We start from the raw sequence: 27,717 nt of genomic DNA, 5'->3' as shown, positions 1-27,717 counted from the left end.
AGACATTATGAAGACTGCAAGCCTCGAGAAGGACGGTGATGACTTGTTTGGAGGACAGTCATTAGAAGAGAGACTAAAATAGAGTCACCCAGCCCAACTGAGGAAGACCACTACAGGCAGAGAGAGCTGTAAGCTTGGGAGGTTTGAGGAGCAGAAAGGGTGCACTCTGGCTAAAGCCAGGAGCATGGGGCAAGGAGAGTGACAGCGAGCCTGCAGCCAAGGCACAGAGTTTGGATATGAGACAACTCAAACAATGGAGAGACCGCCAGAGTCAGGAGCACCTGAGTGCAGAGTCTGCTAGCTTTCAAAGACTTGCTCGGCTCAACAGATTCGTGTGGAAACACACGCCCACTTCAGTGGATTTTATCTTTGTTTGAAAGAGTTCTAACACCAATAAACATAAAATAAAATTTAAAGGGCTGGAGAGATGGCTCAGTGATTAAGAGCACTGACTGCTCTTCCAGAGGTCCTGAGTTCAGTTCCCAGCAACCACATGGTGGCTCACAACCATCTGTAATGGGACCTGATGTCCTTGTCTGGTGTGTCTGAAGACAGTGACAGTGTACTCACATACATTAAATAAATAAATGTAAGTTTAAAAAAAAAACTTAGGAGGATATATATAATTTTTAAAAGAGGAAAGGAAGGAAGGAAGGAAGGAAAGAAGGAAGGAAAGAAGGAAGGAAGGAGTCAGAGATGGGTGATACTTTTAAAAAGGCAGGTGTATTCACCACTCTGGAGTCAGTGAGGGATTTCAGTCCCCACCACAGTAAGTCAAACACTCTGCCACAGAGCTAACAGGACATACTTTCCATAGTTTTGAAAAGGACTCATGTCTGCTGGAAGCAAGTGTGGACAGGCTTACACTTCTGATTTGCTCACTCAAGAGAGTTACATTGTCGAATAGAAACATGGCAGATGGGTTACGTGAACAAACCCTGGGAGCTGAGAATGGAGCTCCCCTGGTAACAGTGTCTACCCAGAAGGCATAGAGCTAGGTTTGATTCGCAACAGGGCATAGAGGCATGGTGATACCTGAAATCTCAGCACTTGGAAGGTAGAGTCCAGAGGGTTAGAAGTTCAAGGCCTTCCTTAGCTACACAGTGAGTTTAAGATCAGCCTGCCATCCAAGAGACTCTGTCTCATAACCAATCAATCCATGGAACAACAAAAAGGATAATATGCCCAGATCAAATAAGTAGGCATGGACGCTGTCTCATAGATTATATTATATTCCATTAGTCTTTAGTGATAAAACCAAACAAAAAAGGAATCCATTAAACACGTTCATTTCTGCTTACAGAACCCACAGAGGGTGGGAAGATGACATTTTAATTAAAATAACACAGATTTAAATTTCTGCTTAATCAGGCTAAAAATATCAAAGTGATTTTACTCAAAACATCTGTAAGCATGGCAATCTTTTTCTGTATTTCTTTTTGCCCCAAGCTACCAACTAAATTGTAATAATCTGTGCCATGTGTTCACCACTGGAGATGTTCATCTTACCCTATGAATGCTGGTCAACCGGAAACTCTGCAAGTAGTTTTGATCCGAGGAATGCCTGAAGAGAAGAAACCATAAGCACATTGTTATAGTTTATGTATCCTAGGACTCCAAGATCATTACCCCCTTACGTGGTTTTCAAACTCCCAACATACTTAAAATTTTTGTGAAAAACACAAAATACAACTTTCAAAAAGCATGGGTCAGAGATAGTCCTCTGACCTCTCAGCAAAAGACTAGCTGACACTTGGGGAGACAATCAAAGTACAGTCTAACCACAGCAGTAATTCACAAGGCATTTTAACAGAGAATGAAACATTGTATCCCAGGCACAGACCCATACTATATCTCTGTCTTTTTAATATTTTCCATTTTCTACAAGTAAAGATATTGGTATTTCTTAAGAGAAAAAGTAAATATTTGAGTTTTTTTTCCCATTGAGTTTTGTTATTTTGTTGCTCCTGGCCTGCAACGAACAGAGATGCCACTGTAAAATTTCCTGGCATAATTTCAAGGTTTCCTTTGGAATCTTATGGGATTTTTCATGTTGTAAAGTCTCCAGGCATTATTTCTGATGAAAGCATCGTGAGTGTGTCACAGTTCTAAAAGCCGTTCGCTGTTTATTAGTAACAATGCTACAAACATCTTTTAAACTAGACTCATGGTATCCCTCCCTTTTCTCTTCCCCTTTGGGAATCGAACCTAGAACCTGTGCATGCTAAGTAAGCCATCTACCATTGAGCTATATCCTCTTCTTCAGCCCGATTCACATGACTCTTTTGTATAGAATTCTAAAGTATACTCCTGGGACAAAATGAAATATTTAGTCTCTTATATGTAATATCAATCAACGCCCACCCGCCCTCCTCCAATTATACCAATAATCTTTCTGGCAAGCAGTATATCAATTGATTTTTGAACAGATTAGGAATCATCACTGAAACCACATTTAAAAACAAACAAACAAACAAACAAACAAACAAACAAACAAACAAACCAAAACCTCTAATTCCATACGTGAAGAAATATCTTGCTGTTGCTTTACTGTGCCTGCTGTTAACGTTGGGTTGAACAAACCCACCCCATGACTTAACAAGCCTCACTCCTCTCTATCCAAGTTCACCCAAACCAGAGATTTATCCTGTTGAAAGGAACAGACGTAGAACTCAGCAGAGGCTCTCAGGATGAAGACATTGCTGTCAACTAAAAGCCACAGTGCCCGGTGTTTCAGTTTCTTTATCCAGGCCAAGAGAACCATTCGGGCTGATTTTAGAAACCATAGCTGAACTCATCCTCTTTTCTCCTCCTCAGCAGAACACAAAAGTACCAAGCTGGAAGGATGAATTGTGACAATCCTAAATGGCCGTGCTGCTCAGAATAGAACAAATCACACACTTTAGGCAGGATAAAACGGGACAAAGACTGGCTCGGTAATTCTGACAGGCCAGCTGCAGAGACAGGCGGCTGTGTCTCTGTGATCCAGTTCGCTATGCTAATGGGTTCCCAAACTCGCTTCATCTTTACCACTCCCAGGCAGAGACAGGACACACACTCGTGCATTTTAACTTAAAAACTCAGCTCTGGGTCAGTCTAAGAATGGACTCTAGCAGACGTGGAGACCAGGAGGCTGAGACTGAATGTTCCCTCCCGTCTTCCAAAAGGAGCATAGAAGGGACGTAGAGGAAAATACTTATTTTCCCAAGTGACTAAGGATTAAGGATGAGCTTTCTGATAGAGAAACAAAAGGTCCTAAGGCTCTGACTGCAGAAGGGGAGGAATCTGCACACTTTTGCTTTCTGATCGGTAGGGATGGCAGACACTGACTGCACACTCCTGTGTAGTAGAGCAAGGAGCAAAGACACAGTTCTGGGATCTAAACACAGGCTTTCATGCATTTGAATTTGCCTTGTAGTGACAGCTGCAAAAGAAAAGATGAAAAATGGAGCAAAAACAAATCAAGAACCTTTTTTCTGGTTGTTTTGTAATGGTGCGGGTGCCAAGCCCAAGGCTTTGGCCATGCTAGGCAAGTGCTCTACCACTGAGGTACATCCCCAGCCCAAAGCTCACAATCTCCGTAAATCTAAAGCACAATCCTATGACATTACTATGCGTGGTGCATCCCAGAAACGGCAGCAATCACACCACCATACTCTATCTTGTGCAATCTATATTTTAGGTTCTGATTATGTAAATTCAGACTCCCACATCACTGACTTGAAAGACTCCAAAGCAAAGACTTAAAAAGGGACATTCCAGATGGGCATGGTGACGAATTCCTTAATCTCAGCACTGGGGAGGCAGAAGCAGGTGGATCTCTGAGTGGCAGGCTATTGTTGATCTACAATCTAATGCCTGCCCTGCCTTGAGGTCCCATGGCACCACCTCTGGAAGCTGCACTGACCTCATTGGCTAATTTCCTGGCTCTATTGTGTCTTCTTGGGGCATGCAAATATTTCTTTCACACTGCACTATGGTGTACAAGTTAAGCTAATGCCTCAAGTTCTTTATGAACTAATGCAACCAAGTCTCTTAAATACTTGTATCCCAGGGATCTCTCCCAGAGTATTATCAATGGCTAGATGAAGGAGCGATGGTAAAACCTTCAAGGGAGATTTGGAATGTGGCTGTGATTTCCCTCTGGCCAGCTGGGACCCTGAGAACTGACAGGGCACAGGGTTGAAGCGGCTTCTTTGCTACTTTGTTCCCATTCAGCTCTCAGCTCTCATCACATTTTAAAATGTGATGGGCTGGAGAGACAATTCAGTGGCTAAAACAGCAACTGCTTCTCTAGAGGACCTGGGTTTAATTCCCAGCACACACATCATGATTCTTAACTATAATTTCATTTCAAACGGGTCCTCTTCTGGCCTCTGCACACAAGGAATGTACAGACAAACATGCAGGCAAAATACTCAGACACATAATAAAATAAAAATTTAAAATGTGAAGAATCATCTTAAATGGCACTGAAGTTAGTCTGCCCAAGAGACAAGTGCTGAGGCAACCTCGCGTTGCACTGAGGCTGGCCTTACGTACGGCTCAGGGACATTTAGAGTGCTGTCACCCATGTGACTGGATTTCATTACCCAGTTAGGAACCAAGAGTATGGAGATAGCTTGGCTCTCAGAAAGATATACGAGCAGAGGCTGGGTACACATTGCATGAAGCAGAGAAAGGAAGGGGTAGGCCATGACTGGGGCCAAGGTGTTCTCATTCCACAACAGTGAGTGCAGTCATGGGAGGCGGAGGCGAAACCTCACCCTTGAGCAAGCATGCTTGCCAAGTTCCCCACTAAACCTAACATCCCACAAATCTGAACACAGAGCTGCTGTCAAGCTTAGCATGACTGGCTGTATTATGACTGCACGTCATTTTAAATCAGTGACGGGCCACTGGATGAATGCTACAGTATTCCTAAACGACCTCAACATCCTGTGAATTAGGATTTCATGATTATTCTTTTGCACGAACTGGCCTTATAATATAAGAGGGGAAATGCTGAGACCACGCACGAGCATGCTGTCTTCCAGGCCAGAGTGCTGTCTGTCATGCTAAGCTGGGCTCAACTCTTACCCTGGCTTCTCCCTCCAAGACCATGCATTCTGGGAGGGAAGGAGCTCTGTTTATCTTCTCAGGGCCGGCAAGCACTCTCTGTCCCTACACACTGTACTTTTACAATCCTATGAACTAAGACTCAGCTGACAATGTCTCATGTCCTCGGGATAGTTTTAGTCTCTTGGAGCAGGTTACTGATGATGATCACTGAGAGGAAGGCTGTGCTTGCTACGTCATGCTCTTGAAGGGATGACAAATATCACATGACAGACCGCAATAAGCCCAAGGTAGTAAGACAAAGCTTAATGGGCTTAAGGCAACAATACAAAGGCTCGGTGTTCACTTATGGGTCAATGACCACAAAACACAACCTTACACAGTTCTTTCTGGTTTTGAGACAGGGTCTCAAATAGTCCTCAAGGGCCTCAACCTTAATAGACAGCCAAGGCTGACCTTGAATTCCTGATCTTCCTGGCCCCCACCTCTGCAGGCTAGGATTATAGATATGTATCAACAAGCCCAGTGTGTGGTGCTAAAGACTGAGCCCAGGGTATCATGGATGCAAGCCAAGCATCCTACCCACTGAGCTATTATTCCTAGACCATAAGAAGTATCAAAATGAGCACCTACCCAACTTCTCCAAATGGGCAGGTACACTACTGTTAAACTACATCACAAATATCTGGTGATGTGCTTGGCTGTTTGAACTGTTTTTAGAGCTGTGAATTCTGGGTTTGCTTTGAACCTGAGAACTAAGAGTTCAAGGGGTAGGCAAGGCCTAACTACAGCAATCTCAACTGCAGCTGTGTGGAAGGGATGCTGGAAGATGGTGAGGTGCAGGTAACCATTCACTGTGCTCTCGATGCTCATCTCAACTCCATAGGTTAGAAAGCGGAGTTTATTAGTTATTTCCTGTTCCCATAATAAAATACCACAACAGAGCCGTTATGGTTGGTCTATGCTCAGCCCAGGGAGTGGCACTATTAGAAGGTGTGGCCCTGTTGGAGTAGGTGTAGCCTTTTTGGAGTGACAAACCAGTTGGAGGTTTGTCACTGTGGGTGTGGGCTTTAAGATGCTCATCCCAGCTGCCTGGAAGCCAGTATTCCACTAGCAGCCTTCAGATGAAGATGTAGAACTCTCAGCTCCTCCTGCACCATGCCTGCCTGGATGCTGCCATGCTCTCACCTTGAAGATAATGGACTGAACTTCTGAACCTGTAAGCCAGCTCCAATTAAGTGTTTGTCCTTATAAAAGTTGCCTTGGTAATGGTGCCTGTTCACAGCAGTAATACCCTAACTAAGGCAAGAGGTAACTTAAAGAAGAAAGAGTTTACTTGGGCTTATGGTTCTAACTGGTGTGGTTAGGAGTCCATCATGGTGGGGAAGCAGCAAGCGGCAGGCATGACAGCAAAATAAGATCTGAGAACTTATGTGCTATTTAAGCAGGAAGCAGAGAGAGCAAACTCCAAGTAGGCGAGGCCTTAAGTTCTCAAAGCTATCCCTGGTGACAGACTTTCTCCAGCTAGCCTGTGCCTCCTAGACTTCCTCAGACAGTAACATCCACTGGGGCCCAAGGATCCAAATGCTTGGGACCACAGAGGACATTTCTATTTTAAATCATCAGAGTAAAGACTGGAGAAACGCAGAAACTTGTTTGATCAAGTTAAAAAGCAAACCCAGAATTCACACTAGCTCTGAGAACATCTGCCTCGTGGCCTCCCCCAGAAGTGCTGTTGGAGAGTTCTACAGAGAATGTGGCATCTCGCTCTCTGCACTCTACAACAAAACCTTTAGAAAAGAATAAGAGATGCTTGGCAAATGGTTCTTCCTGGTCCATGGCTCCGTACTGCACCTAATGAAACTCAACAGTAGGAGCTTCTGCGCCCTTCCTGCCTGCCCATCAAGTAATCAGGTTTGACATGATAGATAGCCAGAGCAAGAATGCATCCTGCTTACACAACCTCATACCAAGAAGCCCTCTTCTCTAATAACAAGGGGAAAAAACCCACATTTACCATTAAAATAATGTATACAGGGCTTTGATGCCTGGTATATCTATTAAGATCTATTAAGATTAACAGCACCATGCATTTAAATACGGATTTTCTGAATGGTCTGATAAGGGAGCATTACTTGCCAGTCTCTTCATCTAAAACCTTGAAGAACGCTTAGGAAATGAAGCAGAAGGGAGGTAGCAGACTGGCTAAGCTGGTGGCCTGACATCCATTTCTACCGGCTGAATCATAAGCTAAGTGTCAACTCTCTAATCTACAAAACAGTTTACTACTGTTTTATATTACATAAAGATGGCTTTTAACCTAATTGAAATGCCTTAACAGTTAATTAAGTAAGGCAACTGTCACTCAAATGCTTAGCACAGGGATGGATACAAAGTAACAACCAACATAGTAACTTATTAACACAATGGTAGCTTTATAACAAGCCAATCTGTTAAAAGGATGGCCTCATGCATTGTCCCCCAGCCAATCAGCCTTGACACTGGGGAGCCCAGTTTTCCACCCAAGTTGGAGATTTTAATGGCAGACTTGCAATTTGACCCATTATCCCAAAATGTGAAGTATAAATATACCTTTTCTCAATTATTTGTTACATGGACCAGGATGTTCCGAAGCAGAAACAAAAACAATAAACTGTGTTGTAACATTTGAAGCAGTAGCTGGCACAAGTCATTTAATGTCTGTCTTAACAGGCAAAATCTTGTTGCTGACAAACCAGGTGTGGCTAGTGTCACCTAGGCAAAGGGGTACATTAAAGATCTATCATCAATGAAAAAAATCAAAATAAAACAAACAACAAACCACAACCTATCTATCATCAGGACCTGGGGAGACCGTTCAGTTGATAAGATGCAGGGACAAGGGCCTGAGCTTAGATCCCCAGAAGACATCCATAGTCCCAGCGCCATGCAACACAGAGGGAAGGCTCCCTGAAACTCGATGAACAGCCAGGCTAGCTGAATTGCAAAGTTCCAGGTTCAGTGAGAAACCTTATCTCAAAAGATAAAATGAGAGGGACAGAGGAAGCGAGCAGACATTGACCTCTGGTCTCCAACATGCTTCTATAAATCCACACACACCTGACACATACAAAAAAAGTACCTCAATATGATGTGCTTAAAGTCACTGAATTTTACATTTACAAATAGCTAAAATAAGTTTTATGTTTTGTATATTTTACCAGAAATAGTCATGCAGATTAAGAAAACCATTCTCATTGCAATAAGCACAAAAGGATCACAGGAATCAAATACACTCAGCCTCAATGTCCCAGAAAACATAACATGTGAAAATATTATTTTAAATATACCAAGCTTGCTTCATCCATGGGGTGTATGTCACTATAAGCAATCCTGTATTTTCAATCATCAGGTTATTTGTAACCTTGAATTCAAGTTTGGTTAATCAAGAGAACATGATTCTGCAAATGTATCCAGAGAACAACTAAGATTTGTTACACACAACAAAGATTTCAAAGATTTCTTTCTCTTGCTCATATGCTCACCTTCCCCCCCTCTCTGTGCATGTGTATGGGTGTTTTGCCTACATGTATATCTGTGTAAGTTATGGGTGGCCAATGCCTATGGAGGTCAGAAGAGGGCATCAGATCCCCCAGTACTGGGGTTGCATATGGTTATGAGGTACCATTGTGGGAGCTGAGGAATTGAGCCCATGTCCTCTGGAAAAGTAGCCCATGCTCTTAACCGCTGATCCATCTCTCCAGCCCTGCACTAGGGTCCTGAATGGCCATGCCTATGCCAATACCAGACTTCTAATGTGTCACATTGAGAGCCAGCATCAGGCAGTCAGACAACACCTTTCTAGCTTTGTGGCTTTCCATTTACAAGCTGGTAGGATCTACTTCCTATGCAGACTGGATTATGTATTCTCAGATCGCAGTGATATCAGATCATTCAAGAAGAGCCTGAATAGTCCTCTGGGCCACTCAGGCCTTTTTACCAGTTGGGATATGGCTGTCTCACACTTTATCGTGACCTGGACACATAGTACACTTTGGACCAGAATCTTTGAAGCCTGCTTGTCTGCAGAGTCTACAAGCACATGATTCCCTTGCACATATCTCTCTCACTGGGTTACAGTCATACAGCTATTTCCGGGTAACACAGAACGGTTCCAGACCTGCCTGCTACACATCCCAGAACCTCTGAGGGCAAAGCAGACTGCTCCTTTTTTTTATTTATAAATTTTGATTGTTTTTTTTTAATCCCTAAATCCTAGCTAGCAGCCATGTCCTGGTTCAATTTGGTCCCTCTTTTGCATGCCCACTTCCCTCACTGAAGGCTAGCTTCCCATGTCGGTCGTGTGGGGCATGTGTCCTGGAAAACATCCCGTGCCCGCCTCCACTGCCATCTGCATGGGTCCCACTCTAGTCCCCCATCTCAGCTTTCACGTCCTGTCTCACAGGCCTCGGAGCTGAGATTACTGGTTAAACCAACATCTCTGAAATCACTCCAGTGGCAAATGCAGAGAGATTTCCTGCAGGCAAGGCAGCTCTGCTGGTGCCTGGTCGAGAGAAGACCCTGCACAATAGATGGAAATACACAACTCAGGCCACAGAGTTATTCACAGGGCTTTGGTGACAAGGAAACAGAACAGCAAATGTCACCATGGATGTCCTATGAAAAAGGCCCAGAGGCCCAGGATTCCAGGCAGAAGGGAAAAAAAATTTCAGTGAGGTTAAATAGTGACCTGAGGAGAAAGTTCTTTTGTCAAATCTACCATGTGATAGCAGGGGGGCAGTGTCAAGAGAGGGAAGAGTGGGTGGGTAGCAGGCCAAGAGAAGGAGTACCCACAACACCCTGCTAGTAGTCCAGGTTGCCTACTACCGTTTGAAGCCAGAGGAGACTTTCCACAACACTGCTGGGAGCCAAGACACTGATTTCATCAGCTCCTCTTTCCTGGGAAGTGTGGGAAGGAAAGCTCTGGACAGGAGCCACAGAAGAGAAACAGGTAAGCTTTGAAAGAGCAAGCTTGATGTTACCCATATGTCAGAGCAAGCTTCATGTCACCCATGTGTCAGAGCAAGCTTTATGTCATGTATGTTTTAGAGTAAGCCTTATGTCATGTATGTGTCAGAGCAAGCTTTATGTCACACATGTGTCAGAGCAGCTTTATGTCATCTATGTTTCAGAGCCAATGTCCACTTTTGTCTTGAGTTTGACTTAGTACGTTGTGTTTCCAATCTGGTGAGTGGGTCATGTAGTGGCCAAACCCTGCTGCCATTGCCTTCTCTGCTGACACAGCAGAGGCACTTGGCATACGTGTAGGGTAAACAGGACAGCCTTTCTCAGAGCCTATCTCTATCAGCTGGCCATGCTATGATCCAGCCCTGTTCTACATTGCCTTCCCAGAGTAGGCATCTCACTTCACAGCGTCAAAGGCTCTGCCTCTGATGGTGTCCCTGCTACCCACCCCTAGGCCTGCCTGGTCTGACACCCTCCGAAAGTTCAGTAACTGTCACATGATTCCCAGAACTCAGGACAATTCAGTTATTAGTAATAGTTCATTAAAGAGGATATAGCTCAGGAGCAAGCAAAGTACCAGACTGCACATGGACATACGTATGTGTGTGTATGGGTATGTATTATGTGTATATATGTGTTGTGTGTGTATGTATTGTGCATGCATATGTGTGGGTGGGCACATGTATATGTGTATGCAACTGGGTCCAAGACCAAATACATATTGTTTACTGTACTACACAAAGCACAGGCTGCATAGGAAGTTCCTTTCCTATACAGGACTATAGAGGGCTAATTCTTATTCAAAAAGGCTATCCCTTGAAACAGTGCCCCAAGTTCCCTTGGAAGGTCAAGCTCACCTTCAGGGAGTAAACAAGGCTGTCAATTAAATCCCAGTGCTCCAAGCCAATGGCTTACATAGGTATTCCCCATAGGGCTGCTTCCTCTGACACCCCTGACCAATCACCACAGGCTCTTGTAGCTCTCTGCCCTTTTCTTTCATATCCCCTATTATCCTATAAGTAGTCACTCCATTAAGGGAGTTTTCCTCCCACCAGCAATAAGCTCTGAGGTCTGGTCAGTGTATATTATGCAGATTAACATATCTCAGGGCTTACTATGCAAAAGTAGCCATTGAATATTAATGAGTAGATAAAAGAATTAAAATTAGATTTTCTGACTTGAACATAACCCACTGCTTATTTTTCTATTATTTCACCTTCAATTTCCCACATTCCACATGACATTTGAAGGTTCCTGCCCACGGAGACTAGAGACTCACTGAACCTCCTGTCAACAGGGAAGAGGCTGGGGGGGGGTGGTGGTGGTGGTGGTGGCTCAGCCTCAATAGAAAGACTCTGGGACAGGAGGGAACACAGAAAGCTTCTCCTGAAGAGACTAAGGGAATCAGAGGGTCCAGCTGATGATGGCTCTTTCTTAGGCTGTTTTTTAAGCAGCCAAATTCAAAAGGTGGAAAGACCTGAGAAGTTGACTTTTTTTCCCTGCCCCCCCACTCCCTGCCCAATGCCCCAGTAAATAATATTTTCCTATTTATATTTGACACCATTTGTTTTTATTGTGGAGCTTTGAACCATTCAGAAAATGCCACCATGGAGTCACTGCTGGCTTAAAGACAGACAAGAAGAAATAAGGGGTCATCATCTGCCATCAACTAAGTGGCCCCAAACAGCCACCAAGAGAAGGTGAAAGAATCTCATATCTCGAATGGACACTATGTGAGAACAAATCAGGACCGAGCTTCTGTGTGTAATATCTTATCCCAGGTGAAGAGGGAGATGGGACTGCCTAAGCTCAAAACCTGGCCATCAGAAGGAGTTTGTGCTTGGGTGGAAGAAGACACAATGTAAGAAAACAAAGAAATTGATACAATGTGTCTCAAGGCAACACTGGGTAAGGAATAATAGTTGTTGCAAGGTGTACAAGTGTGCACAGCTTGGGGTGAAGGGAAAAGCAACAGAGAATCAGGGCACACTCATGAAAGACTAGGGGGACACACTCATGAAAGACTAGGGGGGCACACTCATGAAGGACTCATGGTGGGGCACAGCATGAAATGAAGGACACAGAGAAGCAAGGTGAACTCAGGATAACAGGGCACACTGGAATTTTCCATACAAGCATGAGAAAGAAAAGGATGAAGGGAAGCTTAGGATCAAATATTAAATAAAGTCTCAAATGTCAAGATAATAAATTTTTTGAATAGAGTCCAAGCCCTGAGCATAACAGATATCCAAGTAATTATTATCTGGGGGAGTTTAGACTGGATATTACATGTAGTAAAAAGTCATTGTGCAATGGAATAATGGAAAACTATCTCAGAGAACACAATTCAGTGATATAAATTTGAAAACATTCATTGATAAAAGCCCAACACAAACAGGAGGCCTAATTGAATATATATACACACACATATATATACACACATATATATACACACATACATATATACATATAAATACATATAAATATATCTAAAAAATTATATATATAAGGTAATCTCCAAGTAAAGCATAAATTGACTTCACCATTAAAATTCCAAGTAGAAAAAAAATCAAATTTCCAGATTAGCCTGGCAAATGATGTAACTAGACAATTAGATTTTGAGGAAGCAGGATTTTCCTAAAGTCTTAACATTTTTTTTTAAAGAAATGAATATGCTAAGTGGCATTTTAGACTAGAGGATACCGGAATACTAAATTAAATATTTTTACCACACAAATATCGCTTTAGAACGAATAGCCAAATTTCATGCAAGGCTTTAACATGTACAATCATTTAAAACATACACAAAAGGGCGCCAGTACTTGCAGAGCCTTGTCAACTGTCTGATAAACAAGATGCCACCTTAGTAAACTGGGATGTTGATCATTGGAAAAATTAGGCATTGTGTCACTCAGCCTACAATCACATCTGTGGAAAATCAAATTATGATTATGCTAATTATGGACCAACACTTCATGTGTCCCAACTGGTGCCTAAGCAAACAGTTCTGTAGAAGGGATGGCGTCACCACAAGGGAACCTCATCTCTTTCATTGCCAAGTAAGCTTTTTATTTTTATTTTTTTCAAATTTATACAACTGTGATTGGGACATAGCTCTGTCAGTAAAGACCCCACAAGGCAAGCATGAAATTCTGAGTTTGTCCAGAAACAGTGAGTGGCTTTCAATTCCATTTCTGGGAAGACAAAACCAGGGGGATCCTTGGAGTTTTCTGGCTGATCAGTCTAGTCAACCAGTGTGTTCTAGGTTCAGGGAAAGAGCCAATCTCAAGAAATACGGTAGAGAGCAGTTGAACAAAACACCAAACATTGGAATGGATCTCGCGCGCGCGCGCGCACACACACACACACACACACACCTGACTTACCAGTTTAGGCATTAGGAAGTTTCATTCTATAAAAATCACTGCATGGGGGTTCCCCGACCTCAGTCCATTGCTTGTCTGTAAGTATCTGCATCTGTCTCAGTCAGTTTCTGGTAGAGTGCAGAGGGGGAGGGGGCAAGGAACTCTGGGAGGGAGGGATTGGAAGGGAGGGCAATATTTGAGATGTAAATAAATAAAATAATTAATTTTAAAAAGTCATTGAATGGGACAGGAAAAAACATCAGGGCAAGGTGTCACAGAAGAGGGAATGAGCAAGAACAAACTATGATAGCAACCAAGTATGGCCGTGCTATATATAATACACCCTTTATATATAAAAGTTGAAAACTATTTTAAATAAAAGAATGACAGCATGAACTGAATCTAAACCAAACTAAAACTCATTCCTCCACTTGGCAGCAATGTTTTTCTTTTTCTCTCCTATGTTACTTAAATATTTCCCAGGAACAGGCTGAGTGGGCAAACCAGGAAGTGAAACCAAATCTGGTCCCACTGAGAGCTGGGGGCAGTGAGACACACTTTGGAATTAGCTGGAGTGCTATTAACGTTTCACTTAAAAGTCCATTCCCTTGGCAACATCAATTTAATCAGAGCCACACTAAGAGGGATTTCAAGAGGTAAGTCTTCAATTTGTTGTCTGGCAACTGATCTAATCTTTTATGTAAATGTATTTTCCTGTAGTGGGACTGGCCAATTTGAAACATGAGTAACTCACCCAGCCCTGTTGAGTGGAGAACAGAGTGAAGCTATCCTGTCCGTGCTAGTAAATGTTCTCATAAAGACAATGGCAATCCAATCCGTAATGACTGGCTTTGGGGGAAATGTGGCTTTGGCTTCTTAGATAACAGATCCCATTTCTCTGAACTGTTCGGCTGGGGATCCTATTGGATCTTTATTCTGCTGAGAAGTTTACACTTACTATGCAATCCCAGGCACAGTAAGAATTCAAGTACCATGGCTTGGTAGAGCAAGGTATTGTTAAAACTCATTCTTGTTGGTTTTGCTTCTGACATAAATACAAGGTATCATTTCTTGGGCTCTGCAACAATGCTGCTGCTTATGTGCTCTGCAACCATGCTGCTTATGTGCTCTGCAACCATGCTTCTCATGTGCTCTGCAACCATGCTGCTCATGTGTTCTGCAACCATGCTTCTTCTCATGTGCTCTGCAACTATGCTGCTCATGTGTTCTGTAAACATGCTGCTTGTGTCCTCTGTAAACATGCTGCTTATATGCCGTGTAAAAATGTTGCCTATGTGCTCTGCAATCATGTTGCTTATGGGCTCTGCAACCATGCTGCTCATATGATCTGCAATCATGTTGCTCATGTGCTCAATGACCATGCTTCTTATGCGCTCTGCAATCACGTTGCTTATGTGTTCTGCGACCATGCTGTTTATGCATTCTGCAACCATGCTGCTTATGTGCTCTGTAAACATGCTGTTTATGTGTTCTGCAACCATGTTGTTCATGGGCTCAGCAACAACGCTGCTTATGGGCTCTACCAACTTGCTGTTTATGGGCTCTGGCACCAAGCTGCTTATGGGGTCTGCTACCATGCTGCTTATAGGCTCTGCAACCATGCTGTTTAAGGGTTCAACAAATATGCTGCTTATGGGGTCTGCAACCATGGTGTTTATGGGCTCTGGCATCATGCTGTTTAAAGGCTCTGCAACCACACTGCTTATGGGCTCTGCAAACTTGCTGTTTATGGGCTCTGCAACTATACTGCTTATGGGCTCTGCCACCATGCTGCTTATGGGGTCTACAACCATGCTGCTTATAGGCTCTGCAACCATGGTGTTTAAGGGTTTAACAACCATGGTGTTTATGGGCTCTGGCACCATGCTGTTTATGCATTCTGTGACCATGCTGCATATGGGGTCTGCAACCATGCTGTTTATAGGCTCTGCAACCATACTGTTTATGCATTCTGTGACCATACTGCTTATGGGTTCTGCAACCATGGTGTTTATGGGCTCTGGCTCCAAGCTGTTTATAGGCTCTGCAACCATGCAGTTTATAGGCTCTGCAACCATGCTGTTTATAGGTTCTGCAACCATGGTGTTTATGCATTCTGTGACCATGCTGCATATGGGGTCTGCAACCATGCTGTTTATAGGCTCTGCAACCATACTGTTTATGCATTCTGTGACCATACTGCTTATGGGTTCTGCAACCATGGTGTTTATGGGCTCTGGCATCATGCTGTTTAAAGGCTCTGCAACCATGCTGTTTATGCATTCTGTGACCATGCTGCATATGGGGTCTGCAAACTTGCTGTTTATGGGCTCTGGCTCCAAGCTGTTTATAGGCTCTGCAACCATGCAGTTTATAGGCTCTGCAACCATGCTGTTTATAGGTTCTGCAACCATGGTGTTTATGCATTCTGTGACCATGCTGCATATGGGGTCTGCAACCATGTGGTTTATAGGCTCTGCAACCATGCTGTTTATAGGCTCTGGCACCATACTGTTTATAGGCTCAGGCACCATACTGTTTATGCATTCTGTGGCCATACTGCTTATGGGCTCTGCAACCACGGTGTTTATGGGCTCTGGCATCATGTTGTTTAAAGGCTCTGCAACCATGCTGTTTATGCATTCTGTGACCATGCTGCATATGGGGTCTGCAACCATGCTGTTTATGGGCTCTGGCACCATACTGTTTATAGGCTCAGGCACCATGCTGTTTATGCATTCTGCCACCATGCTGCATATGGGCTCTGCCACCATGCTCTTTAATGGCTCTGCCGCCATGTCGTTTATGGGCTCTGCCACCATGCTGCATATGCGCTCTGCCACCATGTTGCGTATTCCTTGGAGATTGGGCGTAGAAGAGAGCCTAGAAAGATCAAAGGAATTCTCACTCACTGATTTATTTTCTTCTGGCTTCAAGCAGGGTTGAGTAAGTTTAATCACATAAAGTGCAACATTTTTATGAATATTCTTAGCAACCCAAGTAAGTTAGCCCCTCAATGACCTATACCTTAGCCTCCATCTGTTTCTGTACAAAAAGCAAAGGACACATAAGTGCCATTCCACAAGGCAAGTCCACTGCTGTCACAATTATGAGTAAAATTTAAAAGAGGGGGACACCCAAATAAAATGAGGGACCAACAAATTGATTTGAGTGTGCATGCATATGAGCACAAACACATATGGAATATGCCAATCACGTGTCCTGACTGTGTTCAATAAATACCTATATGTGTTTAACAAATACCTAATGGCCTATTCTGCCAGGGCACTGCCACTCCTAATAAACTGAGCCAGTTTTACTGCTGTTGCATTGAAAGAGATCGAAGAGTCTGAGTAAAGCTTTACTTGAAATGTTTTCTCTGTAGACACACAGAAAGATGAGGATTGAAGCAGGCCAGTGGCCATGGTGTGAGGGATGACTCAGTGTGTGAGGGTGCTTGCTGCCAAGCCTGACAACCTAAGTTCAATCCCTAGGTCTCACATAGCAGAAGGTGAAAAACAACACCTGAAAGTTTTTCTCTCTCCCCACTTAAGTACCATGTTGCGTGTGTGTGTTTGCATGCGTGCATGCCCGTGTGTACACATGTTTACTCATGCACACATATGTACACATATGTGTGCATGCATATGTGTATTCATGTGTGTCTGTGTGCTTGTGTGTGCATGTCTGCGTGTGTGCGCACACAGGCACACTGACACACACAGACACAAACACACTCACTTTTAAAAGAGAAGCAGACCAGCCCTTTCCTCTAAGACTCCCTCCCCCATCTCTGTTGCTCCTTCTATCAAAGATTACACTTAAATTTTAGAGACTTTTTTTTTTTTGGAGCCTCATATTTTTGAGTTGTCTTGATTCAATTATTTTGGCAGAGAATTTGTTGAGCATTTGCTGAATTGTGGGATGAAGAGGACGAGGAAGTGGATTGCTCTTGTTTGTGTTTTCCCTTATGGCACTCAGTAAGGTCAGGGAAGACAGGAAACAAGGATGAGGAAGGAAACAGGTAAGGCACAGATGACTAATTCTGGACATGGAGTACTTCTAAGTATGCAGATTGCTCTTTTCTTAAAGAGATAGGTAAACCATGCCCTTGATTTCAAGAATATCAGCTCAGGGCTGGAGAGATGGCTCAGGGGTTAAGAGCATTGACTGCTCTTCCAAAGGTCCTGAGTTCAAATCCCAGCAACCACATGGTAGCTCACAACCATCTGTAATAGGATCTCATGTTCTCTTCTGGTATGTCTAAAACAGCTACAGTGTACGCATATAAATATAATAAATAAATCTTTTTTTTTTTTTTTTTACAAAAAGAATCTCAGCTCCGAAGGAAAAGGTAATTTCAGCTGGAGCTAGGTGGTGGAGTGCTTGCCTGATAGGTGTGAGGCTCTGTGTCTGATCCCCAAGTAATGAAGGAAGAAGATGGAAAGACATGTGTCTAGGGAAGACCAAAAGTGTACCCCGACACCAAGTACCGAATATAGTTTTGTACTGAACTTTGCTTTGTTTTGATACAGGTTCTTGTGTGGCCCAGACTGGCCTGAAGCTCACTAGGTAGCCAAAGCTGACCTTGAGCTTCTCACTGTCCTGACTTCTCCCTAGGACTAGATTACAGGTTTAAGCCATCATGACAAATTCCAAACACAACTAACCAGCACTTCTCCTGACTACCACAGCCCCGGGGGATACTGCAGCCCTAGTCTTTATGGGTGTGTGGGGTGGGGGTGAGAGGAGGGGCTGGAAAAGATGCTGCCTGGTGGGAAAGACGTCCTGTGGTCCTGAACAAGGTTAATGTGTCTGTGGGTGGCATCTCTGTGAATAAATTGGGTAGTGAAGACGCGTGGGCCTGCAGATTCCAGAATAGAGTATCTGATTGACTTAGAAAAGAGTCATGGAGTCTGAAAGAATGAAGCAGTATTTTAAGAAATAGTGCAAGCTCACAGTCATCTATAGGATGGAACACAGGGCCCCCAATCGAGAAGCTAGAGAAAGCATCCAAGGAGCTGAAGGGGTCGGCAACCCTATAGGAAGAACAACATGAACTAACCAGTACCCCCAGAGCTTGTGTCTCTAGCTGCATATGTAGCAGAAGGTGGCCTAGTCGGCCATCATTGGGAAGAGAGGCCCCTTGGTATTGCAAACTTTATATGCCCCAGTACAGGGGGCCAGGGCCAAGAAGTGGGAGTGGGTGGGTAGGGGAGCAGGGCGGGGAGAGGGTATAGGGAACTTTCAGGATAGCATTTGAAATGTAAATAAAGAAAATACTGAAACGGTGTGAGGAGCTGTGCAGGGGAACATGGTGATAAAGAAACATGGCAGGGATTAGGAGGGCACCGGTAGCTGGGCTGGGAAAGGCTTTATCGAAAGTGGGGGTCTCCGAGCAGCCTGCTAACTGTTTCATGTCAGATCAAAGGTAGTGAACCGATCTAAGGATCTTTTGCCTTAGGATTTGGCAAATGTAGCTTTTAACTGAAAAGTGCTAACAGACCATTGTCCTCAAGAGGGAAACATAGATAGGAAAGGGAGCAGGTAGACTGGTGGTCCCTAGGACAACTAAGAAAGGATGATTTCACTGAGCTCGGACTCCGGGCAAAGAGGTTAGGGCGAGCCTATTATCCGCACGTTTACACACTCCCCAGCAGATGTTACAATGATTCCCTAACGGGAACGGACTCGGGTTTTCCAGGCATTCATTCAGCATTCGGTCTTGGTATCACACTAACCATTAAGGAGAACTGGGAAACAAGGACAAATGACAAGCCTGGTTTAGGCCACAAGGCCAGCAGTGCAGGAGAGTGAGGGCTACAGCTGCAGGAGCTGTAAAAGGGGAAGGCCCCAGAGCTTGTGGACTTCAAAGATACAGAGGACTAACAAGCAGATAGAAAAGTCAATCAGAGTCCCAGGAGAATGTGAGCGGGTGTGGTGTGTGTGTGTGTGTGTGTGTGTGTGTGTGTGTGTGTGGTGTTTGTTGGGCTGCTCATTTCTACTACAGGCTCTGGGATGTTGGATATAAAGTCCTGAACTTTGTAATGTGAAAAAGTATATTAAAAAAAAAGAAACATATGTGGCCTCCTATAAAAACAATCTATGTACAAAACTGCCCTCTAAAGAATTCTATATAAGGGCTGGAGAGATGGCTCAGCAGTGAAGAAGAGAGGTCCCGAGTTCAATTCCCAGCAACCACATGGTGGCTTGGAAGCATCTGTAATGGGATCTGATACCTTCTTTCTGGTGTGTCTGAAGACAGCTACAGTGTACACTATGGTATATGTACAGTATACATAAAATAAATACATAATTATTTTAAAAGAATTCTATATAAAGACAGGCAACTTAATTTTATTTATGACAAGTTAGTAGAAATTTATTGCTATATTGTGGTACACATATGTAATTCCAGCAGATAAGAGATAGATGCAGAGAAAGTATGGTCTCCAGGCTAGCCTGGGCTACATAGGAAGTCCCTGTCTGAAAGAACAAACAACTTCCACTCCAAACAAATGTGTTATAGAATGCACACACACATCTCTCTCTCTCTCTCACACACACACACACAGATTGAGAGACAGAGACAGAGACAGAGAGAGAGGAAGAGAGGAAGAGAGGAAGAGAGAAAGCACCTCAGAATAACTGCTGTTTGGCTGCCTGACTGGAAGCACCCAGAAGTATGACTTCTCTCTAACCATGCTGACTCGCTTGTGTTCTCAACTCTGGGTCATAGGCATACACTTAGTCCATCGACATGAAGAGCAAGGAGCACATTAGGAGACGAGTGCTGTCTTTATGTTATCAGGATCCTTCTGTTGATCACCCCCAGAGTCCTTGGGCAGAGTAATTTGAAGAATTGTGCTCGTTTTCCTTTGCTGCACAGTTTGCCTGTGGTTTATCTACCTGAAGGTTATTTGCTTTGCCTGCTGTCTGTCTCCATCTGGTAGTGGGGCACCCCAGGAGCACGGATGCTCTCTGTGGAAATCACTGAGTTTCCCGCCACCAGGCCCAGACACTAAATATGTGTTGGGGTAAATCACAGCCGGTGCCCGTTCCACTGTAGGAACTAAATCTGTACTATTCTTTAGCAGTCATGTCACAATCCCCATGGTTTGACTTAATTTTTAACCATGCCTCCTATCTATACATCCTGAAGAAACTCCCAAGGCTCTGGGTTCTTCAGATGACTTCTCTGCCTGCCTGCCTGCTGCCTGCCTGCCTGCTGCCTGCCTGCCTGGCTGCCTGAGGGAGAGCTGGGGTCGCTTCCTCACCTGCCCTACCCTTGTTTCTGGTTCATGCTCCTGCTTGCTGTTGGTGCCCCCTGCCCTCACTCACATTTCCTTTGGGTAAATTTTATCTCAGTATTTTATCTGAGTTTGACTTGGGAAGCTTTTGTTTTGTGATTAAACCTGGTGAATGATCTAAGCCTACCTCCGTCCACTGAGCATCCGGCTGCATAACTTAACATTTAAGGTGGGTGTCAGAGCCTACTTCTCCTTCAAGGCTATTGTCCCTCCTTGTCCCTATCACAAAGCCTGGTTTCCCCACTGCCCTGGTTTCTGGGACAGTCATAATGACTGACTGCATCCATTACTCAGTTTTCTGGTCAACTAGATTAAGTGTGTATGAATTACTATATAATCAAATCCAGGAAGAAACTATTATACTCAAAACTCATATCAAGATTGACATGAACATTCCAACCTTACCAAGACATGTATTGTATTTAAGTAGTTGGTGTTACAACTTTTCCATTTGATACCTCAATACATGTTAGAAAAAAAAATATTGTGATGTTTGCCTTGTGAAATTCGGACAGCACAGAGGTAGCCCTTGATGTTTTAAGTCATTAAATTACAACTAGTTCAATTCAAAGGCCACTAATTTCACACACATCCAGCGTATGAGTAAGGTAGCTCTCAGGGAGGTGCAGCTGACGAGAGTTCTCCTTTCAAGAGTGATGACTCAGATTAGCTAGACTGAAAGTAACTCTAAAGGGCACACAGCTGGAATATAGCTGTCTGCAGCCTGCTGAGCAATAATGTGGCTCATTCTTCCTATTTGTACAAATGGCTTTGCAAGCAGGACCTGCCATCCAGCCATCGCACGTGTCCCCACCCATACCCCACCCGCAAGGAAAGCTCTGGGAACACCTGTATCAGGGTCCTTTGCTTTCATGTCTACCATAAACTGCACAGTGACTTCTTGATGCTACTTAATGAGAAAAAGGTCTTTAAAGTCAATGATCTGCATGACACAGAATACATGCTCCAAAATTTGAGAAGAGTTTTACACTAAAGGGATTTGCTAGTAAGAATTAAGGGCCACAGAGGCAGGCGGATTTCTGAGTTCGAGGCCAGCCTGGTCTACAAAGTGAGTTCCAGGACAGCCAGGGCTACACAGAGAAACCCTGTCTTTAAAAACAAAAAAAACAAAACAAAACAAGAATTAAGGGCCAGCCAAGTACTGGGCCAGAATCCTGTGCCTGACCACTGAGGACACACAGCTTGTTTGTTTATAGTGTAGCAACCTTAATTAGTGTTTTAACTTTTTATTATGGGAAATTCCAACCACACACAAAAGCAGAGTGAGCATACCAAAGCCCACATGCCGACCAACAACATCATAATCACAATGCCCACCCTCTCTGGGTCATCTGCGTCACATTCTAGACATGGCTTATATTTCAATGTCTCCTAAGTAGACACCTGAAAAATATAACCAAAATATCATAAATATACCTAATGGTTTGCTATAAATATTTAACAATCTTCTGGAAAAGTGGGGCAGGGAGGGCTGGCTTCAGAGACTTTGCTATATTCCATGGTATAAATATTCCCACTAAGGGTAATGTCAAACCAACAAACACAAGTGCAATTGAGATGCACATATAACAAATGCGTCAACCTTATACCTCAACTCTACAGAAACACTGAGCATAGTTTTGGTTTTTATTTATTTTATGTATATGTGCATTTCCTGGTACTGGAATTAGGGATGGTTGTAAGCTGCCATGTGGGTGCTAGGAATTGAACCTGGGTCCTCTGGAAGAACAGCTAGGGGTCTTAATCAATGAGCTGTCCCTATAACTTAGTTTTTTTGGGGTTTTGGTTTTTGTTTTAATGACCATTTAACAAGTGGCTTGCAAAATTCCCAAAAGCTTAGATATTTTTGTAAAGATTTATTTATTATTATATGTAAGTACACTGTAGCTGTCTTCAGACACCCCAGAAGAGAGCATCAGATCTCATTGTGGATGGTTGTGAGCCACCATGTGGTTGCTCACATTTGAACTCAGGACCTTTGGAAGAGCAGTCAGTGCTCTTAACCGCTGAGCCGTCTCTCCAGCCCCTTAGGAGATTATTTTGATAAGCATGAGCACGTCAGCATTGATATCCTCAATTCACAGTGAAAGAACTAACAATCCTTGACTCTCACCAGCTGTCTAGATTCCTCTGATTCTCTGTCCTCTCCCCTGTCTCTCTGAGGTAGAAGAGTCAAGCAGGAAACAGGGAAATTCTGGGAAGCCACACCAAGGCGGGAGGCCCTCGACCTGGTTGTGGGCTGTTTCCTGTTATAAACAGCCTGCTGTCTCTGCTTCTGGGGGCTAACTAAGATGCCCTCGCTCACGTTCACCTCCATTTCACCAGGGAATTATAGCTGTGCTTTTATCTTGAAGAAAAACAGTTTGCAAAGGAGCAGAAGGGGAAAGTTGGAAGAAGAAAACTATATCCACGCTGGAGCCCATGAGCTTAAGCTGCCAATGAATTCTAAGCTGAAGAAGATGGGCTATGATGGGAATTTGCAAAAGCTGGCCATTATGTTTGCTTTTAGCAACCACCACGGCTCATCGGGTGTGGAGGAGCAAGGGCAGACGGTACAGCTGAGTGACCTTCAGCCTGGATGGTGCATGCTGGGCCATGACCCCACCCTGAGCTTACTACATTTAAGCAAAGCTCCAAGGTCCAACCAACCATATTTTTATTGTAAACTTTATTTTGTTTTTTTTTTTTTTAAACTGTACTAAGCGGTGGTGGCGCACACCTTTAATCCCAGCACTTGGGAGGCAGAGGCAGGCGGATTTCTGAGTTTGAGGCCAGTCTGGTCTACAAAGTGAGTTCCAGGACAGCCAGAGCTGTACAGAGAAACCCTCTGTAAAAAAAACAAAACAAACAAAAACAAAAAAAAAAACTGTACTAGGAAGATTTATAACACGATAAAATAGGAAAAAGCAAGGGTCCCGCATGTGCTTTTCCGGTAGGTCTAAAAATGATCGGTCCCTGCCTGGCCACACCCACATGTTTTCCAGCAGATCCTGAGCAGACAACGTCACCTACAATTAATCTAGTGCTGCACCGCCCCTTTCCAGATCCCAAGGCATCCCTTCCTCAGGATTTCCACTGACCTTGTGTGGAGGGTTTCTTGGAACCTGATCACTGGCCTGCGGTTCTCGAGCTGGATGTTCACATTGTCACTGATTTAAAAGGCAGGAAACCTCTCTGATCGTTCATATATGTGTTCACACACACACACACACACACACACACACACACACACACATATATAATGTCAAGACCTAATTATTAGTAGGGAAGAGTCCCATGGGCAATTAGTTTTTATAAAGTTTGCTGATATAATCACTGACTGAATTCCTTGTGTGAAAAATGTCTTGGGAAACTGAATGCCATCTGGGTAGGCAGACGGTATGGTGGGGTGGGAAAGGGACAACAGAGCTCAGGGGCCTGTCTGTGTCTCTTCTGTGCTCTGCTGCATATATTGGGTGGGTCCTCTGAGTCTGACAATTACAAGGGCTGGGGGTAAGGTTTGTGTTTTGTAAAAAAACAAAAAACAAAAACAAAAACAAAAACAACCTCTGAATAATCTAGGCCAACCCTGAGAAGGATTTTTATCAATCTGAGACCTTAATGCGACTTTGTGATAGTCTGTGAAAACAGCAGCTGCTGAGCCTGGTAAATCCAAATGAGATTATCAGGACAAAGTCACAGAAATAGACAGAGAACACTTCAGATCCCAGCACTGGGACGATAAACACCAAGACAAAAACCTCACGAGAGCAGGAGGAGTTTTGTTCAAAATGAATTCTTTAAAGACTTGGCCATCATACGCAACAACCCTGAGGATTTACTGGAGAGGAAAGACACACAAGATATACCAAGAACTTAACTTCCTTCTGTCGGCTGTTTCCAGTCAAAGTCGGCTGCACACAGTCCACAGTCACCATATGGACGTACATATTATTTTCCACAAGCACGCACAGCCATTTTAAACATCGCAGCTTGCTTGCTTTTCCAAAAAACGAGGTCATAATAGAATAGAACCCTCTGCGCAGACTGCTAAATAAGGAGACTGGCAAGGTCACTAACTTTGTGATCTTTCAATTCCTAATGTTAAGACACCTAACAAATAAAGAGTTTGTATCTTATTTTATTTTTTGTCTTCTAGATGTCTGTTTCTTTGAGCACCCTGAATACTGACAGCCATGAAGACCAATTAGGGCCCACCGCTCCCCTGGGTTATAGCCCCAAATCTCAGCGCATGCACTGGCAGTGTGAAGAGTGGCTGGTTGTGCTGTCACATTTGTGGGGCAATGGTGAGATTCACGGGCTATTCTGCTCTGGTCCTGGGACTGCTCTGCTGTGATAATTTTCTAACCTTGTTTTTGTAAGATTGGAGAGATGACGTAGCACTTGTTGCTCTTACCCAAGAGCCAGGTTTGATTCCCAGAACCCATGTGCTGGCTTATATCCACCCCTAACTCTATTTCCAGGGCATCCAACACCCAATTCTGACCTCTGCAGGCATAATACACATTCACATCATTATACATTCACATGCAGGCAAAACATACATAAAATAAAATCAATGAATCTAAAAACCTTTAAAAAAAAACCCTCAAAGTCCAATTTATCTGTAGTCTTCCTTATAAATCAATTTAAAAAGTCTTTCCTTTTAAATTCAAGCCTAATTTTACCAGCAATGATTTGGGTCTACTTTCACAAGGAGGAAAAGGTCAATCAAAGCCCTCACTACTGAACTGACACACGTTCATCATAAGACAAGTAAGGTGATTCCCTTACTAGCTCCTCCCAGGTATATAAGATGAAAGAAGCACTGAGTGAGGACCTGCAGGCCCTAGGAAGCAGCCGAGGTAAGGCAGAAACCGTGGATAAAATTGGTGTAGCCAAAGCATCAGAGACGATAACATGGTTTTTCCAGTGTTTCTATCGATGATGTAACAGGGACAAGAGCCCTGTGGACTTTCCTTGACAGTATGGCTAGCATCCGTGTGATTACCTTCCAGAGCTCTGCCAGAAAGAGGAGGCTGTGACACTGGATGGAATGAACAGCAGACTAACATGCACACGTGTATTCGCTTGGTGAATTGGGGGTGGCCGCTGCCTAGTGGGTGGCTCTGGAAAACCAACAATGCTCACACCAGAGGCATCAACCCAGGGGAGCCACTCCTACCTACCTCATGGAACCAGGTCTGTTGACAGGGCAAAGGGCAAATGGCTACTCAGTGATTGTATTCTGGTCACACATACATGTTCCAGATGGAGGGGGCCTGGCAGAGGGACTGCTTGGCAACCCTGTGAGTCATGGGAACCACTAAGGAGACAAGGTCGTTGTGAGGACCAAGGCCCAGAGTTCACAAGCTTGCCCAAACAAAGGATTCTCCTCTCTAGAACCTGGCCTAAAGGTAGGCATGGATTCAAGAAATAAGAATCAACCTGGAAGCCATGAAAGCAAGATATGTTCAAGATTTACATCTTTGTTCAAGCCTGTCTTTCTAGTACATGACAGTGACTGGCTTTATACCTAAGCTTTAAATGTTCCTAGAATGTTGACCCTCTTAAGATTATCACCAATGATGATATTCCACAAGTTTAGATGATTACCAACATCAAGAAAGTTGTTATTGAAATTACCAGCTGTCATCTCTCCATCACTCAGGGGCCTCTATCCCAGGCTGTCTTCCAGGTCCTACTTGAAGACAACACTGAATTTCTGCTTTTCTTATCTTCATCTCCAAGAGTGCTGGGAACACACTACATCACAGCTTACCAGGTGAGAGAGATCCAGGGCTCCATTAAACTGAGCTGTATTCCCAACCCATATTTGTTTGAGACGGGGCCTCACATAGCCCAGACAGGTCTAGACCTCGGTATGTAGTTGAGGATGAAACCTTAAACTCGTAATCCTTCAGCCTCCCGTGGGTTGGAATTGCAGGCACACCCTGCTGAACCACGCTCAACCCTTGTTCAGATCAGTATCCAAATCACCTGCTTTAGACCCACAGTACAGGAGATGCACAAAGGAGAAGGAGCTCTCATCCATCCCTACCGTCATCAACCTTAACATTGTCCAAGATATGCAGTCTCTCAGGAGGCCAGCTTCATCATTAGTCCTAACAGAAATAATTTCTGCTGGCCTAGTCTACTTCCACACTGATGAAAACATCAAAGTGCTGACATCTACCTTCACCCACAAGGTATCAGGGGCTAGTGGCCCATGAAAGAGGAAACTGCTCACAAATACAGCCTCTGTTCTCCTGGGCCATAAACCCGACCAATCTTGCCCACCGTGTCCTAGCTCCACTCGGACTGCCGGCCTTCCTCATTGAAACCATGCTCACCTGTGCGGAAGGAGTTTATTTTCCCCGCACAACCAACTCCATGTCCTTCAGACCTTTCCTCACAGACTGTTAGCAGATGCTCACACGGAGAATTACATAAAACTTGAGGATCTGGTGGAGAGTTTAGTCCATTCCACCTCTGTAAGGTGACAAAAGGTGGGAGTTATACTAACCATTATAAATGTCTGTAAGCATAGTTGACTGGTAATTATAATAGAATCTGTCTTAGTTAACGTTTTATTGCTGTGAAGAGACACCATGATCAGGGAAACTCTTATAAAGGAAAACAGTTAACTGGGGCTGGCTTACAGGTTCAGAGGTTTGTCCATTATCATCATGGCAGGCAGCATGGCAGCATGCAGGCTGGCATGGTGCTGGAGGAACTGAGAGTTCCACATCTTGACTCCCAGGCTGGAGGAAACTGTATCACACTGGGCATAGCTTGAGCATAGGGGAAACATCAAAACTTGTGCCCACAGTAACAGGTTTCCTGCAACAAGGCCACTCCCACTTCAACAAGGCCACTCTCACTTCAACAAGGCCACACCTACTTCAACAAGGCCACACTTCCTAATAGTGCAGCTCCCTTTGACCAAGCATTTAAACACATGAGTCTGTGGGGCCAAA

General features: G+C 43.9%; 1 protein-coding gene across 4 annotated transcripts in view; it reads right to left on the bottom strand.

The window, feature by feature from the left end:
* Positions 1-27,717, bottom strand: part of Lrrc8b (leucine rich repeat containing 8 VRAC subunit B) — a 65,689-nt gene that overhangs the window by 20,755 nt on the left and 17,217 nt on the right. For 2 of the 4 annotated variants that reach the window (XM_085836961.1, XM_021162345.3), the window contains exons 1-3: positions 14,182-14,485; positions 13,449-13,590; positions 1,510-1,564 (exon numbers count right to left, since the gene is read on the bottom strand). The gene's annotated coding sequence lies outside the window, so the exon portion shown is untranslated. Of the gene's footprint in view, positions 1-1,509; positions 1,565-13,448; positions 13,591-14,181; positions 14,486-27,717 lie in introns of those variants that run through there. The other 2 variants (XM_085836960.1, XM_021162346.3) reach the window with 2 other exon arrangements.

Source organism: Mus caroli, unplaced genomic scaffold (assembly GCF_978045245.1).
Source record: "Mus caroli unplaced genomic scaffold, Mus_caroli_1 scaffold_4, whole genome shotgun sequence".
Classification (NCBI taxonomy): domain Eukaryota; kingdom Metazoa; phylum Chordata; class Mammalia; order Rodentia; family Muridae; genus Mus; species Mus caroli.
This window is presented reverse-complemented; position numbering and strand designations above follow the sequence as displayed.